Here is a 19,813-nt window from a genome sequence, read left to right as displayed (position 1 = left end):
AGATGGCCACAGCCCCATCCCTCAAAGGGATGCAAGTGCCTTACTCTGGGTCCCAGAGAGGTGCCAGTCTCTGCTTGGGATTCCCAGCATGGTGTTTGCCAGCCATGCTAGCGAAGAGCTGGTGGTCGTGCTAAACGTCGGGTTTGTGGTGCGTGCCCGGAATGCCGGAGACCCAGGTTCAATCCCCCCTGCAACGAGTCAGCGCTGAGCCTGAAGAGTGCTGCTGAGCTGATAAGTCACCCCTCCGCCAGGGCTCCAGGGCTCGGCCAAGCCACAGGCGCAGGTCTAACCCGATGACCCCCACGCCAGGGATACAGAGCAGCCCACTCCAGTCTGCTCAGCGTGGCTACCTCGCCGGGAGTATCCCCCACGGCTTGATGGTGCTGGCAGAATGCTCCTGCTCCAGCCTTGTTCCAACACCGCTCCTGATTCCTGTGCTGACCCCTGGCTCCAGTCCCCGGCCCGACCGCTGCTGCTCCAAGCACTAGGCCTGACCATCCTCTTCGCAGCTCCTGACACCCTCCGATGTGGAGACGGGTTTGAATAGGAGTCGTTCCCCGCCCCTCCAGGAGAGTGCCCTGGTCACTGAGCTCTGGGATATTGCGATGGGGGCTCCCTAAGTCTCTCCAGTGGAAGCTGCTCCACTGGGGATAAATGATTAAATATGCAGTGGGCCAAGGAGAGAGGCCAGCTGGTCAGGGCGCTCACCGGGGGATGGGGGAAGACACGTTCAGTCCCCAAGGCCTTTATAGGAAGCAACTGACTCCTTCTGAGCTGGGTCTGATGGTTCCTGCCCTGGGCTCCCTGCAGCATCCAACGCTAGCTATGGACAAGTGTCCGTTATAGGATCATATTAAATACAAATGATTGTTTTCTGGTCCAGTCACAAAGCAAGTTCTAGAGCACCAAAGAGCTAAATGCTCCCCCCCCAAGGTAGTGTCTTCAAGCCATAAAATATTTGTTTAAAATGCATTTCGCCCACAGGGGCCGTAAGATGTTGTATAGCTTGCCCCCTTCTCCCCCCCAGCCCAGATCTTCCTTCCAAAGGTTTCTCCACAAACGTGAGACGCTGGTAACCCACCTCGATTGCTCCAGGATGCTGGATGGCGCCAGTATTATCACAGATCCCTGGCCCATCATGTCTCCTGTACACCCCTTTTCTGTCAGGAATAATGAGCCGCTGGACCAAGTTGCCAGGGACGTGGTGGAATCTTTAAGGGTGTGTCCACACTGGGACAAAAGGTCATTTTCTCATCACATGTAAGCTAACACCCAGCAGTAACACACGGTGACATCGTAGTGTGGCAAGGCAATCATGTCGCTCTCACAAGTGTTAACAGGTCAAGGTAAACAGCAGGGCTCACCTCGAACAGCTGACCTATGACAAGCACAACTGCCGTGTCCACATGAGAATGTTACCACGTTTTAGTTATCACATGGTAAAAAAAAAATGGTGAAGACAAAGCTTAAGTCAAGCCACTGCCCTTCAGTTTCCTATCTGTCAAATGCCTTGGAAAGCACTTTGAGAGACTCGGGTGAAAAGCATCTTATCAAAGTACCATTAGAGAGGCTGGCTAATGATAAATGTGTATTTGGGCAAGGCCCCTTTTTAAGATAAAATATTGTAAAATGTCTAATCATATTTTGCTCTTCCATAGCAACCGTCATGTGAGGACCACAAATGTTAATAAATTAAACTTCACAACATCTGTGTGAGGTGTATCACAATTACACACAAAAAACTCTATTAAAAGAACAGCATCCAAATTGAAAGTCCAGCACTCAGAAGTCAGGAAATGCCAGAACGAAGGCTGCCCATGCAGTGTCCGAATATCTAGTAACGCAGCTACTTAGAATCATAGAAGATTAGGGTTTGAGGAGACCTCAGGAGGTCATCTAGTCCAACCCCCTACTCAAAGCAGGACCAACACCAACTAAATCATCCCAGCCAGGGCTTTGTCGAGCCTGACCTTAAAAACCTCTAAGGATGGAGATTCCACCCCCTCCCTAGGTAACCAATTCCAGTACTTCACCACCCTCCTAGTGAATTAGTGTTTCCTAATATCCAACCTAGACCTCCTCCACTGCAACTTGAGACCAATGCTCCTCGTTCTGTCATCTGCCACCACTGAGATCAGCCAAGCTCCATCCTCTTTGGAACCCCCCTTCAGGTAGTTGAAGGCTGCTATCAAATCCCCCTTCACTTTTCTCTTCTGCAGACTAAATAAGCCCAGTTCCCTCAGCCTCTCCTCATAAGTCATGTGCCCCAGCCCCCTAATCATTTTCGTTGCCCTCCACTGGACTGTCTCCAATTTGTCCTCATCCCTTCTGTAGTGGGGGGACCAAAACTGCTGGTAATGCTCCTACTAATACAGCCCAATATGCCGTTGGCCATCTTGGCAACAAGGGCACGCTGCTGTCTCATATCCAGCTTCTTGTCCACTGTAATCTCCAGGTCCTTTTCTGCAGAACTGCTGCTTAGCCAGTCGGTCCCCAGCCTGTAGCAGTGCATGGGATTCTTCCTTCCTAAGTGCAGAACTCTGCACTTGTTGAACCTCATCAGATTTCTTTTGGCCAAACCCTCCAATTCGTCTAGGTCACTCTGGACCCTATCCCTACTCTCCAGCATATCTACCTCTCCCCCCAGCTTAGTGTCATCTGCGAATTTGCTGAGGGTGCAATCCATCCCATCATGCAGATCATTAATGAAGATGATGAACAAAACTGGCACCAGTATTGACCCTTGGGGCACTCCGCTTGATACCGGCTGCCAACTAGACATCGAGCCGTTGATCACTACCCGTTGAGCCCGACAATCTAGCCAGCTTTCTATCCACCTTACAGTCCATTCATCCAATCCATACTTTTTTAACTTGCTGACAAGAATACTGTGGGAGACTGTATCAAAAGCTTTGTTAAAGTCAAGATATATCACATCCACCGCTTTCCCCATATCCACAGTGCCAGTTCTCTCATCATAGAAGGTAATCAAGTTGGTCAGGCATGACTTGCCCTTGGTGAATCCATGCTGACTGTTTCTGATCACCTTCCTCTCCTCCAAGTGCTTCAAAATGGATTCCTTGAGGACCTGCTCCATGATTTTGCCAGGGACTGAAGTGAGGCTGACCGGTCTGTAGTTCCCCGGGTTCTCTTTCTTCCCTTTTTAAAATATGGGCACTATATTTGCCTTTTTCCAATTGTCTGGGACCTCCCCCGATTGCCACGAGTTTTCTAAGATAATGGCCAATGGCTCTGCAATCACATCAGCCAACTCCTTTAGCACCCTCAGAGGCATTCGATCCGGACCCATGGACTTGTGCTCGTCCAGCTTTTCTAAATTGTCCTTAACCTGTTCTTTCACCACTGAGGGCTGATCACCTCCTCCCCATACTGCATTGCCCAGTGCAGCAGTCTGGGAGCTGAACTTGTCTGTGAAGACCGAGGCAAAAAAGCATTGAGTACTTCAGCTTTTTACACATCCTCTGTCACTAGGTTGCCTCCCCCATTCAGTAAGGGGCCCACACTTTCCCTGACCTTCTTCTTGCTGCTAACCTACCTGTAGAAACCCTTCTCGTTACCCTTCACATCCCTTGCTAGCTGCAACTCCAATTGTGCCTTGGCCTTCCTGATTACACCCCAGCATGCTCGAGCAATGTTTTTATACTCTTCCCTAGTCATCTGGCCACGTTTCCACTTCTTGTAAGCTTCCTTTTTGAGTTTAAGCTCACCGAAGATTTCACTGTTAAGCCAAGCTGGTCGCCTGCCATATTTGCTATTTTTTCTGCACATCGGGATGGTTTGTTCCTGAGGCTCTCAATAAGGCTTCTTTAAAATACAGCCAGCTCTCCTGGATTCCTTGCCCCCGCATATTAGCCTCCCAGGGGATCCTGCCCATGAGTTCCCTCAGGGAGTCTAAATCTGCTTTTCAGAAGTCCAGGGTTGTGGTCCACTTCGGTTGTGGTCAACAGCATCGAACTTTCCCCATGGTTGAACTGACCACTGCTTGGGCTCTTGGGTGGGGCCTCCCTGGATACAAACACAAGGGCTGCCATCAGAATTGAAAACATCTCTGTCCAAGCCCAACCTTCAAACACTAAGGCCTGCACACTTTTTCCTACAGCTATTACCACTCCATAAAGGTGCCCCTGTTTCTGCACTTCCCAGACTCACGGTACTTTTGGAATGATATTCTGGGCCATAGCACTGCCTAGATCTTCCTCTTTCCTTGAACTAGACCCCTTCTTTGTAGCACGGGTCCGGTTGCTGCTTGGCCTTGCAGCAGCATCGTGATCTCGGGGTTTTAGACCCGTGGCAGGGCAGCTCTTCGCTTCAGCCGGCTGATGTCCCTCCTTGCTCAAGCCATCTGCCTGTCGCAGTGACCTCGCCCTGCACAGTCCCAGCTCTTCAGTCTTGGACTTCAACCCTGGCTGGAGCTTAGGCAGCTCCCTGGGCAGCAGCAAACACTCCTGCTCCCTGGTCTCTTTTTCAGCGTTCTGCTTTACAGACTGCACTATGGTCCTTTCCCAAGAAGAGCACATCACTTCCAGCTCCTGCCAATACTCAGCCAATTGCATCTGCAGCTCCAAGATTTCAGCCTGGTTCCTATCAGCCGTAACAGCCTTCTCCTCCAGCTCGCTCCAGTCCCTTACTGTAGAGGTCTGCTGTGTAGCTGAGACAGCTATTGCCATTATCACAGCTTCTGTTGTGCATATGATCTTGACATCTGTGCCATGGGACAGATGGGAGGTGGTGGAATCTCCTTCCTTAAGGTTTTTAAGGTCAGGCTTGACAAAGCCCTGGCTGGGATGATTTAGCTGGGGATTGGCCCTGCTTTGAGCAGGGGGTTGGACTAGATGACTTCCTGAGGTCCCTTCCAACCCTGATATTCTATGATTCTATGACACCCAGTCCTTCATCAAATAGTCGACTGCTCCTCTCAGAAGCCCTTTCTGGAGGCCTAGCATGTCAGTCAACCCCGTTGTATCAACACATGCCTCCTGGTAATCCATTTCTGCGCTCACCATCTTATCGCATGTCTTGACATGGCTGCAGCACCCTGGTCCTGCACTCCTACTCAGCACTGTCTCTTCTGCCAGGATGCGTAGGGCGACTGCCTCAAAGGCCACCGTCTGGAGTTCATTAGTGTTCGCCTCCAGCTGTTTCACTGTCTTGGTAACTTGCTGCTCTAAGGTAGACTTGACATTATCTAGCTCCAGGCGCTCAGTCTCAGGACCCCACTGGAACAGATGGAGGATGACAAGAAGCACTTAAAGAAGCAGATGTTTGGAGGAGCCAAGCAAAACCCAAATCTTGAGACAGAGCCTCTCTGACCCAAAAGAGAGACAGAAGAAATTGGAATATCTGCTTGGTTTGAAGAGGAAATACTCTGCCTACTCCAGAGACCAGTGGAACGTACTGAGATGTTTTGGCAGTAAGTCCTACCTCATATGCAGTTGGGCTTCCTGGTCCACCAGTTTATCTACTGGCTTAACTGACTTGCTTTCCAAGGGGTTCAGCTGTTCAGAGCTGCTTTTCCAGCTGACTTACCGTTCTGTCACTGCCTTCTGTGAGTTCAAAATGTTTCCTTGGTCATCAACCTCTCCCATGCGCTCTCCTATGCCTGCTTTTCACTCTCAAGGTCCACTTCTATTTGCCTGGTCCGTTCCAGCCATGCGGTCAGCCTCTGCACAGCCTGGGAGTTCTCCACCTCACTCCTTGGACTCGGGTCCCCTGAATTTTTATCTGGCTGTGCAGCTCCTGCTAGAGAGCGTCCATGGGGACCTGCAGTTTACAGAACTTTTAACAGCCACATCCTGCTTCTTGTTGCCAATGTCTCCCTGGCCTTCCAGAGCCCTTGAGTCAAGTTCCATTTTTTTCTGGCCTGTTCCACCTGTTGCAGGAATCCTGTTGCCCCACAGGGGAGTTAGTCAGACTCCCAGGGCCGGCTTTAGGCCGATTCAGCCGATTCGGCTGAATTGGGCCCCACGCTAAGAGGGCCCCGTGCCACAGCTCTCCACCCCGCCCCCAGCTCACTTCCCCCTCCTCCTCTCCCCTGAACGCTTTGCCCCCTGCTCCTCCCCCTCTCCTGCTTCCCGCAATTCAGAGGTTCGTGGGAAGTCTGAAAAGAAGCAGGGGCGGGCAGGCAACACCAGGTAAGCTGGGGTGGCGGGGGGCGCAAGAAGGGCTCCGGGGAGGCGCGGCCCAATCCGGTCCCGGTTCCAGCCGAGCGCGCCGGCCCCAGCGGCTCCGGCCCGGCTTGGCTCCAGCCCGGCCCCCGCGGCACGGCTCGGCTCAGGTCTAGCCCGGCCCCCGTGGCGTGGCTCGGGTCCGGCCCAGCCCCCGCGGCGCAGTTTGGGTCTGGCCCGGCCCGGCCCCCACGGCGCGGCGTGGCTCGGGTCTGGCCCGGCCCGGCCCTCACGGCGCGGCTCCGGTTCCCCGGCCCGGCCCCCGCGGCTCTGCTCGGCTCCAGCCGCGGGGCGGCTCTGGGCCAGACCCAAGCCCGGCGAACCCGGCCGGAGCGTGGCTCAATTCCTGGGGGCGGGGCTTGTGGCAAGCCCCGCCCCCAGGAATCAGGCCCCGCTCTTGCTAAAGCCGGCCCTGCAGACTCCCCCTTGAGTGGAGACCGTTCTGGTTCCTAGGTCTGATTTGACTCCTTTACCAAATTCTTTGAGTTCCCCAAGCTCCCATGCTCTAGGGCTGAGAGTGGCATCAGGGCATCTCCCCTAACCAATGAGGAGGGCAAAAGCCATGGCCATCCTCCCACCTTTAATTTTAACCTCCAGACTTAGCTCCGTGACTTTTCCATATTCGCCTATTCTTGCAGGCTTTCGCTTCCTCATAATTACAGTCCATCTGCCCAAGTCAAAACTGATAGCGGGCAACACCTTTCTATGTGCCTGTTCTCCCCACCTCCAAAACAGACTGTCCCTGGGGCATCACCCTGCCTTGCCCTAAAATGGGCCCCCCCACAGTTCTTTGTTCAGACTTCCCAATAACCCGGGCTCCAGATGTCTGTGGCAGGGTATGTGGCAGCCTGGTTCTCCATGGTTCCTCTGGTGCTCGTTACAGTGAGACCATCCGTACAACCACAGGGCATCCCGCAGGCCTCACTCCCTCACAGCCAGTCAGCCCCCTGTCCTCTTCCCTGTCAGGGTTGATGGCAATTGACTCTTTCCCATTGCAGAACCTCCTCAACAGGCCTCTGCTGCCACCCGGGCACTCCCCTAACCTGGAGCTCCACAGCTGTGGCTGCCCCTCTATGCGCCAGCGTGTGACGGCAATCATCTCGTAGCCAAGGCAGGGGTCCTGCCTTTATGGGCAGAGTCTCAGAACCCCACTGCTGGTATCCGTGGTCTTCCAAAGTAGATCGCCCCCTGCTGAGTTAGTGTGGCACTGCAGCACTCCCTGCCTCCCATCTCTCCAAGCCCTTTAAGAACGCCCCACAATCCAAAAGGTAGTAACACAAAAACCCCTTGCTGGGGTTCTGCCTTATTAAAGCCAAAGAGCCTTGAACTAAAGCCTGTTCCTTGGACTCACACAGTCCTGCTCCACAGGGCTTGTGCTCTCTGGGAGCTCCTCTCTCTTCCAAGAGCTTGTCTCCTTCTCAGCATCACCAGTCACTGTACCCTGATGGCCTTTGATCAGATCCGGGTGCTCATTGTCCAATTAACTGCCAAATGGGCTCCTTAAATAAGGTCATCACAGGCAGGCCGAGTCCAGACTCCCCTTAAAGGGGCCAGCAACCCCATGAGATGGACACATGCTCTGCTGCTCATTCCCACTGAGGTTGACCCCTTCTGCCTCACCCCCTCCAACCGGAGCTTGTCCCAGTACCGTCTCTTCCCCACCACAGTTTCCTCATCCCAATCCTGTTCTCCATGCCTATCCAGTCCTAGTCTCCAGTCCTCAGGCTTCTCATTCCAGTCCCAGTCTCTATGCCCAGTACTTCTGTCTCCTCATCTGATCTGTATCTCTGCCCACCCTGACCTCCTGTCCACACACCACATTCTTCATATCCATTGGCTCCAGGGGTCAGGACCGGCTCCAGCTTTTTTGCCACCCCAAGCGGCGAAAGGAAAAAAAAAAACAAGAAAAAAAAGAAAAACCCAATTGAGGTGCCGCCGAAAGTGCCGCCGAAGAGGAAGAGATGGAGTGAAGGACCCGCTGCTGAATTTCCGCCAAAGATTGAAACGGAGCGCTTGAGCTGCCGCCGAAGTGCCGCAGAAGACCTGGACGTGCCGCCCCTTTCTATTGGCCGCCACAGGCACCTGCTTCCTTTGCTGGTGCCTGGAGCCGGCCCTGCCAGGGGTGAAAGTAATATGAAACACTTACCGGTACGGGGGCCCGGCTCCGGACCCCCCAAAGGGGCGGAGCTTTGGGCAGAAGGGGTGGGGCCTCAGTGGAAGGGGCGGGGCTGGGGGTCAGCCTCCCCCAGCCAGCCCATCCACACTGCCTGGCCCGCGCCGCCTGGGGCTCCAGTGGATATTTAAAAGGGCCCAGAGCTCCTGGCCGCTGCGCACCAGCCCTGGGACAGCTGCCCCTTTTGCCCCACCCCATTGGCAGCCCTGCTGGTAGGATCCCTACTGGCAGGGCCTCCGACGGGGGGGGCAAAAGGGGCAGCAACGTTAAAGTGCTGCCACGGCAGCGCTTTAACATCGGCTGCATACGGGCCAGTACCGGCTTCTTACCGGTACGCCGTACCGGCCCATACCGGCCTACTTTCACCCCCGACTGGCTCCCAGTCCCAATCTCCCCACAACAGCCAGTCCCAGTTTCCCTCTCATCCCAGCTTGTCTCCAGTCCCACTTTCCGCCCCCTTTCCCCAGTCTACTTGTCCCATTTGACTCCTCCACCCCCACAGATAACGGCTCTTGTTCCCTCTGCATTCAAATCAGGCAACTTCCTCCTCCACACTGCTTGGGCCCGATAGCGGAGGGGGGGGGCATTAAGAGCACAGGAAAGACAGTCTCCTAGTTCTGGGCCCAGACCTGGACCCGGCATTGCCTGCAGCAGCCCGGAGCTGCAATTGCAGGGAGAGTCCAGCTAAGCCGCGGGCTGGGGCATGCCCAGTGGGGAGGGAATCTTCGGGGAACTTAGCCGTTAAAATCAAAGACGTCTCTACTGAGCATTCGCTAACGCAGTTTTTCAAAGACTGATAACTTGGCCAAATCTGGGCAGATTTTCAGAGTGATAGCAAAAAGTTCATCCCCGATACTAAGGCCAAATTACAAAGCCCCTACTCCAAAGCATGTGGGAACAAGAGGTTCTCAAAGGAAAGGTTGCCAGAATAGTTTAATACGCAATGTCTTTTTCCCTAGTCTTGGTCTTGGAAACAAACCCTCTTGGCTGAAATTGTCCAGAAACATTCTGTCTGAGCCAGACACCTGACATGGACATTTTCAGCCTAAATAGTTAAAGTTTGGTAATGTTATAAGCAACTGAAAACTGGGATTTAAAATGGTAAGTATCAGACAATCTTCATAATAGGCAGGGCTACAAGGTCCACCTATAATAATTATCCTTATTGTACAGATGGGGAAACTGAGGCACTATCCAGGGAAATGTGGTCTAGATCAAATTACTAACAGGGTTAAAAACGTTACTCAACACAGTTAATATTAACAAGGGGGAAGGAAGGCAAGCCAAAATAGGGTGAGAACAGGTTAAAGAATCTTTAGATAAGTTAGATGTATTAAAGTCGGCAGGGCCTGATGACATTTATCCTCGGGGACTTGAGGAACTAGCTGAAGAAATCATGGAACTGTTAGCAATTATCTTTGAGAACTCATGGAGGACAGGTGAGGTCCCAGAGGACCGGAGAAGGGAAAACACAGCACCCATCTTTAAAAGGGGGAACCAAGAGGACCCAGAAATTATAGACCAGTCAGCTTAACTTCAATACCGAGAAAGATACAGGAGCAAATGATTAAACAATCAGTTTGTAAGCACCTAGAGGATTATAGGGTTATAAGGAATAGCCAGCATGGATTTGCCAAAAACAAATCAGGCCAAACCAACCTAATTTCCTTCTTTGACAGGGTTACTGGCCTAGTGGATAGGGAGGAACCAGTAGGCGTCATATATCTTGATTTTAGTAAGGCTTTGGACACAGTTCCACATGACATTCTCATAAGCAAACTAGGAACACGTTGTCTAGATGAAATCACTATAAGGTGGGTGCATAACCAGTTGAAAGACTGTACTCAAAGAGTAGTTATCAATGGTTCGCTATGAAACTGGGAGGATGTATCTAGTGGGTTGCCAGAGGGGTCAATCCTCGGTCCAGTAATATTCAGTATTTTCATTAATGACTTGGATAATGGAATGGAGAGTATATGTATAAAGTTAGCAGATGACACCAAGCTGACAGGGGTTGCACACACTTTGGAGGACAGGATTAGAATTCAAAACAACCCTGACATATTGGAGGATTGGTCTAAAATCAACAAGCTGAAATTCAACAGAGATAAGTGCAAAGTAGAATCATAGGACTGGAAGGGATCTCAACAGGTCATCTACTCCAGTCCCCTGCACACAAAGCAGGACTATGTAATAACTAGGCCATTCCTGACAGATGTTTGTATAACCTGTTTTTAAAAACTTCCAATGGTGGTGATTGCACCACCTCCCCAGGGAATTTGTTCAAGTACTTAAGTACTCTGACAGTAAGGAAGATTTTTCCAAGCGTCCAATCTAAACCTCCCTTGCTGCAATTTAAGCCCATTTCTTCTTGTCCGATCCTCAGAAGTTAATGAGAACAATTTACCGTACCTCCCACATCCTTGTAATAATTTTTTGTGTACTGGACTCCTCGTTTTTTTTTAAAACTGTTATGTCCCCACTCAGTCTTCTCTTCTCTTGACTAAACAAACCCATTTTTTTCCAATCTTTCCTCATAGGCCATGTTTTCTAGTCCTTTAATCATTTTTGTTGCTCTTCTCTGGACTTTCTTCAATTTGTCCACATCTTTCCTGAAATGTAGCACCCAGAACTGGACACAATACTCCAGTTGAGGCCTAATCAGTGCAGAGTAGAGCGGAAGAATTACTCCTCGTGTCTTGCTTACAACACTCCTGCTAATAGGCGCCAACTTCTCCTGGCGCCAGTGGGGGCTCGTGCCCCCCCGCCCCCAGCCCTGCCCCGACCCCACCCCTGCCACGCCCCCATTCCAACCCCTCCCCCAAAGACCCCGCCCCAACTCCGCCCCCTCCCTGCCCCTATTGGACTCCTTCCCCAAATCCCCGCCATGGTCCCGCTTCTTCCCCACCTCCTCCCTGCGCGTGCCGCGTTCCTGCTCCTCCCCCCTCCCTCCCACAGCTAGTTACGCCGCGAACAAATGCTAACCCCAAATGCTTTTTGTTTTGCTTGTAACCTTTAAGCTGGACCTCGAGAAGGTTATTCTTGATGTTTAATTTTTGTAAGTGGGTTTTTTAAATCTAGCAAAAGCCTAAGTTCCAGATGTATTTTCTTTCCTTTTGCTTTTAATAAAATTTACCTTTTTTAAGAACAGGACTGGATTTTTGGTGTCCTAAGAGGTTTGTACATATGTTGTTTAATTAGCTGGGGGCAACAGCTAATTTCCTTTGTTTTCTTTTTCTGCTCTTCCCCTGGGTGTGGGGGTGAAAGGGCTTGAGGGTGCCCCACAGGGAGGAATTTCCGAGTGCGCCTTCTGGGTTCCAAGGGGTTTTGCATTTGGGTGGTGGCAGCATCTGCCCATCCAAGGTCAGAGAAAAGCTGTAACCTTGGGAGTTTAATACAAACCTGGAGTGGCAAGTATCAATTTTTAGAATCCTTGCGGGCCCCACCTTCTGCACTCGAAGTGCCCGAGTGGGGAATCAGCCTTGACAGGTACTGAAGTTAAGATGACTGGTCTGTAATTCTTCAGATTGTCCTTATTCCCCTTTTTATAGATGGGCACGATATTTGCCCTCTTCCATCCTCTGGAATCTCTCCCATCTTCCATGACTTTCTGAAGATAATTGCTAATGGCTGAGATACCTCCTCAGTCAGCTCCTTGAGTATTTAGGATATATTTCATCAGGCCCTAGTGACATAAAGACATCTAACTTGTCTAAGTAATTTTTAACTTGTTATTTCCCTATTTTAGCCTCTGATCCTACCTCATTTTCACTGGTGTTCACTATGTAAAATGTCTGATCACTACTTCCAGTAAAGATAAAGAAGTGTTAGTACTGTTATACAAGGCACTGGTGAGACCTCATCTGGAATATTGTGTGCAGTTCTGGTCGCCCATGTTTAAGAAGGATGAATTCAAACTGGAACAGGTACAGAGAAGGGCTACTAGGATGATCCGAGGAATGGAAAACCTGTCTTATGAAAGGAGACTCAAAGAGCTTGGCTTGTTTAGCCTAACCAAAAGAAGGCTGAGGGGAGATATGATTGCTCTTTATAAATATATCAGAGGGATAAATATCAGGGAGGGAGAGGAATTATTCAAGCTTAGTACCAATGTGGACACAAGATCAAATGGATATAAACTGGCCATCAGGAAGTTTAGACTTGAAATTAGACGAAGGTTTCTAACCATCAGAGGAGTGAAGTTCTGGAACAGCCTTCCAAGGGGAGTAGTGGGGGCAAAAGACATATCTGGCTTCAAGACTAAGCTTGTTAAATTTATGGAGGGGATGGTATGATGGGATAGCCTAATTTGGGCAATTAATTGATCTTTGATTATTAGCAGGTAAATATGCCCAATGGTCTGTGAGGGGATGTTAGATGGGGTGGGATCAGAGTTACTACAGAGAATTCTTTCCAGGGTGCTGGCTGGTGTGTCTTGCCCACATGCTCAGGGTTTAACTGATCGCCATATTTGGGGTCGGGAAGGAATTTTCCTCCAGGGCAGAATGGCAGAGGCCCTGGAGGTTTTTCGCCTTCCTCTGCAGCGTGGGGCACGGGTCACTTGCTGGAGGATTCTCTGCACCTTGAGGTCTTTAAACCACGATTTGAGGACTTCAATAACTCAGGCATAGGTTAGGGATTTGGGTGGGTGAGATTCTGTGGCCTGCATTGTGCAGGAGGTCAGACTAGATGATCATAATGGTCCCTTCTGACCTTAAAGTCTATGAGTCTACTAATCTTTTTGGTGAAAACTGAAACAAAAAAAATCATTGGGGGGTGGGAGGGATAGCTCAGTGCTTTGAGCATTGGCCTGCTAAACCCAGGGTTGTGAGTTCAATCCTTGAGGGGGCCACTTAGGGATCTGGGGCAAAATCAGTACTTGGTCCTGCTCGTGAAGGCAGCGGGCTGGACTCAATGACCTTTCAAGGTCCCTTCCAGTTCTAGGAGATAGGATATCTCCATTATTTAAATTTAGCACTTCGGCCATTTCCACATTTTCTGTTATTGTCTTTCCCCCCTCATTGAGTAATGGGCCTACTCTGTCCTTGGTCTTTCTCTTGCTTCTTAGGAAGGAAAAATTGAATGCACAACTACAAACTGGGGCATAACTGGTGAGGTGATAGTACTGCTGAAAAGGATCTGGGGGTTATATTGGATCACAAATTAAATATAAGCCAACAATCTGATGCCGTTCAAAAAAGGCAAATATCATTCTGGGGTGTATTGACAGGAGTGTCATATGTAAGACAGGGGAGGTAACTAATGTTCCCTCTAATTTTTTCCATCCATGTGCGCAATGAATTTTGTTATGTGCACTGATATCGAGGTGATGTGCGGATGTGCGCCACCAGTAGAAACAAAAAACCTAGATATAAATCACCCTCTCATATTATATAGTATAGTTTAGCCCAACCGTTTTTTTCATTAATGGTAAGGCAGCAATTTAAACTAGGGCCAAAGTCTGTGCTCCTCACTTGAGCAGAAAGCCCATGGGGGCTTTGCTTAACTAACGATGGCAGAATTTGGCCCTGGAGGTGAATACTTTCAAAAATCTACAATCAGCAGCATATTTAAACCTGGATTGTCACCTTCAAGTTCGACACATTTAGAAATTCAGTCCACCCGCTGTCTGGCAACATCAAATGTTCAAGCTGTCAGTTTGAAAACAAAACAGCTGGAGTATAATTGTGCAGTGAAGTATTTATACACGGCATTCTATTAATGTGAAATCTGAAAACAAAATTCAAATCTTTCTGTACAAGCTTCATAGCTGAGACCTGCTAGCAATGCATGCAATCTGAAAATTAGAATCCCTATTAGTCTTCTTTAAAGCGAGTTCCACACACAGAGCATATATTTGAAAGGAAATTACTCCAGTACAGTACTAACAGCAGTACATGCACCGTTAAAGTGTTCTCTTCATATTAAAAAATACATAGTACCTTTATAATCCAAAGGAGAAAATTACCTGATTCTAACACAGTGGATTGTGAAACTACATGGAGCTTATAGAAACGCAGTATTGATTGTTACATTATCTCAGTGGGTTGCTATTTCTACATATTAAGCTAATGGTCAATATTTGCCAATTTATTCAGCACATTAGAGTTCATGGGAGTTTTTGCAACAGGAGCAGCAGTTAGCATACAATGAAGGACCCAAATAGCTTAATACCAAACCCATTTATTTAGGAAGTGTTTTGAGCAAAGTTTAAAGAGTCAAAATCAAACAATGTACATACCACAAAGATCAGGCTTTCCCTGCAAAAATTCAGAAGAAACCACTTTCTTTGGATGTACAAGTTGTTTATCTAGACCAGGGGCGGCCAAACTGTGGCTTGGGAGCTGCATGCAGCTCTTTTACAGTTGAAGTGTGGCTCTGTGAGCCCCCCATACCCCCACCCCGATTCTCTGCCTACCAGACTGTTTTGGGGAGTGGGGGGGAGAGGGGGGTAGGGGCTTCAGCCTGAGACCTCTCAACCCAGCAGAAGCCCCTAACCCCACCACAGGGCTGAAGCCCTGAGACCCGGCAGGCGTGCCCTGGCTCTCGAACTTCTGAAGATTGTCGTATGTGGCTCAGAGGGTCAGTAAGGTTGGCCACCCCTGCTCAGAAAGATTATCTACAGGTAGCCCTGAATTAGGGTACGTCTTCACTACCCGCCGTATCGGCGGGTAGCAATCGATTTATCTGGGATCGATATATCGCGTCTCGTTAAGACGCGATATATCGATCCCCGAACACGCTCACCGCCGACTCCAGAACTCCACCAGAGTGAGCGGCGGTAGCGCAGTCGACGGGGGAGCCGCAGCCATCGATCCTGCGCCATCTGGACCCCAGGTAATTTGATCCAAGATACTTCGACTATCTTGGATCGATCCCCCCACAGTGTAGCCCAGCCCTTAGTTTCCAACTGGAAACTTCCAACTATACAGCAAAGGGCATCTTCCGTTTCTTTTTTTTCTTTTAATTCTTCATCTTTAAAAAAAAAAAAACCCTAGTTGCATGATTTTTAAAAAGCACAGACTTGTGCTACTAAAATCTACACAGAAAATAACTGCTGGGTTTTTTTTTTTTTTAAAAGCAACAGTTGAATCCTTTTTTTTTTTTTTAGACTATGTTGCAGCCGAATTCCTGATAGAGTGGATTGATTGATTTATAGCCACTTTTTTTTTAAAGTACTTGATAACAACTCTCTAAGGAATTGCATGAGAGTTAACAGAAACAAAGCAAGCAAGAAAGAGGTGGGGGGGGGGTCGAGGGAGCAATGCAATGTCCAGAGTTGAAGAGCAATTAAAATTTTGCTTTAAAAAAAATCATCCCCAGCTATTTCAGCAACCTCCCTCCACTTCTGCCGAGTGCCAACAGCATTGGTAGCCCAGAATCAGACCCATGCCTTTGTGCCCAGAGAAGTCGCCCACTCTCTCCCCAGGTCCAATACCCCTGAGCCCAGGATTCCCAGCTCGGGTTCCCTCGTATGTGCCAATCACATGCTGGTGCTACTTGTTGCTGGTGCTACTTGTGACATTCTATACCTTGGGGGAGACAGAGTCCTGGAACCCCATATTCCTCATTTTTGGATAATCATGTTCTCACATACAAAGCAGGCCTTGTAAGGTGTCAGGGGAAAGGTTATGACCTGCTGAAAGTCATTTCTCTATCCATAGATGTGTATCATTAATGCATATGAAGTGACGAGAATTGTGTTGTATGGTGGTCACTAAAACATGCTGTAAATTGGGGAATCAGCCAGACATTAGCTCTCCAGAGGCAGGGCCGGCTCCAGGCACCAGCCGAGCAAGCTTGTGTTTGGGGCGGCAGATTCCAAGGGGCGGCATTCCGGACGCCCTTTTTTCCCCTTTCTTTTTGGTTTGCCGCTCTGGCCGCCCTGTAGGGGGCGGTGGCGCGGACGACGGGAGCGCCCTGCAGCAAACTCGGCAGGGCAGCCCGCGTCCTTCCCTCCCAGCCGACCGGAGCGGCGCAGAGCCCTCCTGGCAGGCAGCGCGGCGGGAGGGGCCGCATGGCGAGTGCCCTGCTGAAGCCCTGGCCACTCCCCTTCTCTCTCTCCCCCGCTCCCTTCCCCTCGGCCCCGCTAGACCGGGCGCGCACTCCGCGGCACATCTGCAGCAGAGGGAGTCCCCCTGGCTCCGACTGCCCTGCAGGGTTTTTTTTTTCTGCTTTGCTGCTCCAGCGCCCCGCAGGTTTTTGTGTGTGTGTGTGTGTGTGTGCTTTGCCGCTCTGGCTGCCCCGCAGGTGTTTTTGTGAGTGTGTGTGTGTGTGCTTTGCCACTCCGGCCGCCCCGCAGGTGTTTTTGTGGTGTGTGTGTGCTTTGCCGCTCTGGCCGCCCCGCAAGTGTTGTTTTTTTTTCTGCTTGGGGCGGCAAAAAAGCCAGAGCCGGCCCTGTCCAGAGGCAACAGCAAGGAAAGTAACCAACATCCGAGCGGGGTGTCAAACAACCATCACCAGCCATTGTCCAGCAAGGGAGCTATGATGCAATGACTCACCTGCATAAGGTCACACCCGGGGAATTGCTCAGCCTGGCCTGGGGACTCAGCAAGGCCCCCCGGACATGCCTGGACTTGTGTTCTCCAAGCACATGGACTGAGGGTATAAAACAGACACAATGGCCACATGCTGGGCCGTCTCCTTTACTCACTACGCTTCAAGCAACAAGGACATTCTGAAGCCAACTGAGGGGACTGGCCCAGATTTCAAGGGTGAAATCTGTGTACTCTGGACTGCAATATCCAGTGGGGAGAGAAATATTGCCTAATCTAGTTGCTGCCCAGTCTAATAGGGTGGAGAGTTTAGACTGGGTGCTTATATTTTATTCTTTCGGTAACTAACTCTGACTTTTTGCCTATCACTTAATATCTATCTTTTGTAGTCAATAAATTTGTTTTACTGTTTATCTTTACCAGTGAGTTTGTATGAAGTGTGTGGCAAATCTGTTCAGGTTTTGCAAAGGCTGGTGTATATCCACTTTCCATTGATGAAGTGGTGAACCAATTAATAAATCTGCATTGCTCGTCTTGAGCAGTGCACAATGGTATATTCCTGAGGTACAAGGCTGGGAGCTGTGGGGGATTTGGCTCTGGTGCCTTTCTCTGTGAGATTCATGAGTGGCTCTGGGAGCATTCATGCAATAGAGCTGGGTGCGGGGCTCCACATGCTGTGGTGCTGAGTAATCACAGCGCCTGGAGGGGGTTGCTGCTTGTCACTAGCAAGGCATTGTGAGAGCCAGCCCAGGCTGGAGTGTTAAGGGGGCACAGTGGTCCCACAGTCCCAGGCTGCACCCTGGGGATCCCATCACACTGCTCACTTGGGGTTGCAGCTGCGCTGAGCACGGCCCGGGCAGCTCAGCCGCTTGTCTCCTGGTCTCTTTGTTACTACCCTGAACTCCCAGCCACTTCGCAGCCATTCACAACTTCAAGCCTCTGCTCTCGATGGTTCCTTCTCAGCGAGGGGCCCGGGAGAGTAGATCATCCCCATCCCGGAGATGCAGCACCGCCCGGGGGAGGAGGATGGGAGGATGTTATGCAAAAATCAGAGGGCAGGGTGCTGTGTAGCGGCCCCGCGAGTCCTGGGGTGGGGCGGGATGGGGGCCCGCCTGGCACTGAGCCCTACCTGCTGCGGAGAGAGGTGCCCCACCGCTGCCACCTCGCCATGAGCCAGGGTGATCGGTGCTCCCCGCCGCGCAGTTCCCCTCCAGCTGCTCGGGCCCAGCTACCGCCCCCTCCACGGCAGCTGTTCTCCAGTCCCGCCCCGCTCCCGGGCGCAGTCCTCCCGCCATCGCTGGGGATATGCAAGCCTGCACGGCACTTGATGGCGTGCAGCTGAGAGGGAACACAGGAGGTAACTGTCCTGCTCTACTCAGCACTGCTAAGGCCTCAGCTGGAGTACCGTGTATTCTGGGTGCCACACTTTGGGAAAGATGTGGACAAATTGGAGAGATTCCAGAGAAGAGCAACAAAAATGCTAAAAGGTTTGGACATCCTGACCTATGAGGAAAGATTAAAAAAAACTGGACATGTTTATTCTTGAGAAAAGAAGACAGAAGGGATCTGACAACAGTCTTCAGATACATTAAGGGCTGTTATAAAGTGGACGAGGATCAAGTCATCACTGAAGGTAGGACAAAAAGTAATGGGCTTAATCTGCAGCAAGGGAGATTTAGGTTAAATATTAGGAAAAACTTTCTGACTATTAGGGTAGCTAAACCCTGGAATAGGCTGTTACCCGGGGTGCCTGGGGCAGGCTGCAAAAGGGAGAGCAGACACTCCCCAAACTGGTGGTGAACAGTAAAGATAAACTCACCGACCAGTCACAAACTGTGCTCCTGATTCCCCACACTGGTTATCAAGAAGCTGGAAAAGGAATCATACAGCCCCCTCTACTGCATTCCAGTTCTCTGGCTCCCAATCAGCACATGGGACCAGTCAAGTAAGGAGTTATTTATTTCTGTTCACTTATACAAAATGTTCATTACCAGGCCAGTATTAGTTTGGATCTTACCCAAAATACCATGCTGGCAGCCAATCCTTTAGTGTTTAAAACTAAAAGTTTATTATAAAGAAAAAAAAGAAAGAACAAGAAGAGAGTTGTTAAACGGTAAAGCGCTCAGATACATACAGAGGCTTCAAAGTCCATATATCAGGTTCTTAGCGGTTCTGGTGAGTGTGCTGGCTTGAAAGTCCCCCTAGAACAGATCCACAGCTTGGATGGGTCATTCAACCCTTTGTTCAGAGCTTCTTTGGTAGAAAAGTTATTCCAGAGGTAAGAAGCAGGAATGAAGACAAAATGGAGAAGATGCAGCTGCCCTTTATATTCCTTTTGCCATGCAGCTTGTATTTCCTTTGTCCCAAACACAAGCTGCCCAGCACATAGCATGGAAAAGGTTTAGAGTTCTCTATCCACAGGCATGCCACATGCCTTGCTGACTCAAAAGGTGTATCCCCTAGTTCCTTTCAATGGGTTCATTGTACAGTTGATGACCATTGATAGACCATCGAACAGGCTAGGCAGTGCTGATGCCAATCTGTCTGGGGGTGTCACCCAGAAACACAGCACAAGTCTGGAAATACAGATATACCCTACAGACCTATAACTCACAGTGCAAAGGTGATACAAACATATAAACAAGATGATCATCCTTGGCAAATCATAACATGGCATATCTGGTCAGATTCCTTGCAATTTTATAATATCAGTATCACTAATATTATAAATGGTCTCCCATCTTCCATACAGCGTCACATAGGCTTCCAAGGGAGGTATTTGTATATCCTATCTTTGGGTTACACCAATACCTGTCTGAGATGGTCCTAGTTTACTTGGTCCTGCCTTGGTGCAGGTGTCTGGACTTGATGACCTCTTGAGGCCCCTTCCAGCACAACGTTTCTATGATTCTGTCTTTCACAGAATTAGAGCTGAGAACTGAACCCCAGAGTCCTGCCAC

Source organism: Terrapene carolina, unplaced genomic scaffold (genome assembly GCF_002925995.2).
Source record: "Terrapene carolina triunguis isolate 2854851 unplaced genomic scaffold, T_m_triunguis-2.0 Scaffold495, whole genome shotgun sequence".
In the NCBI taxonomy this organism is placed as follows: domain Eukaryota; kingdom Metazoa; phylum Chordata; order Testudines; family Emydidae; genus Terrapene; species Terrapene triunguis.
This window is presented reverse-complemented; position numbering follows the sequence as displayed.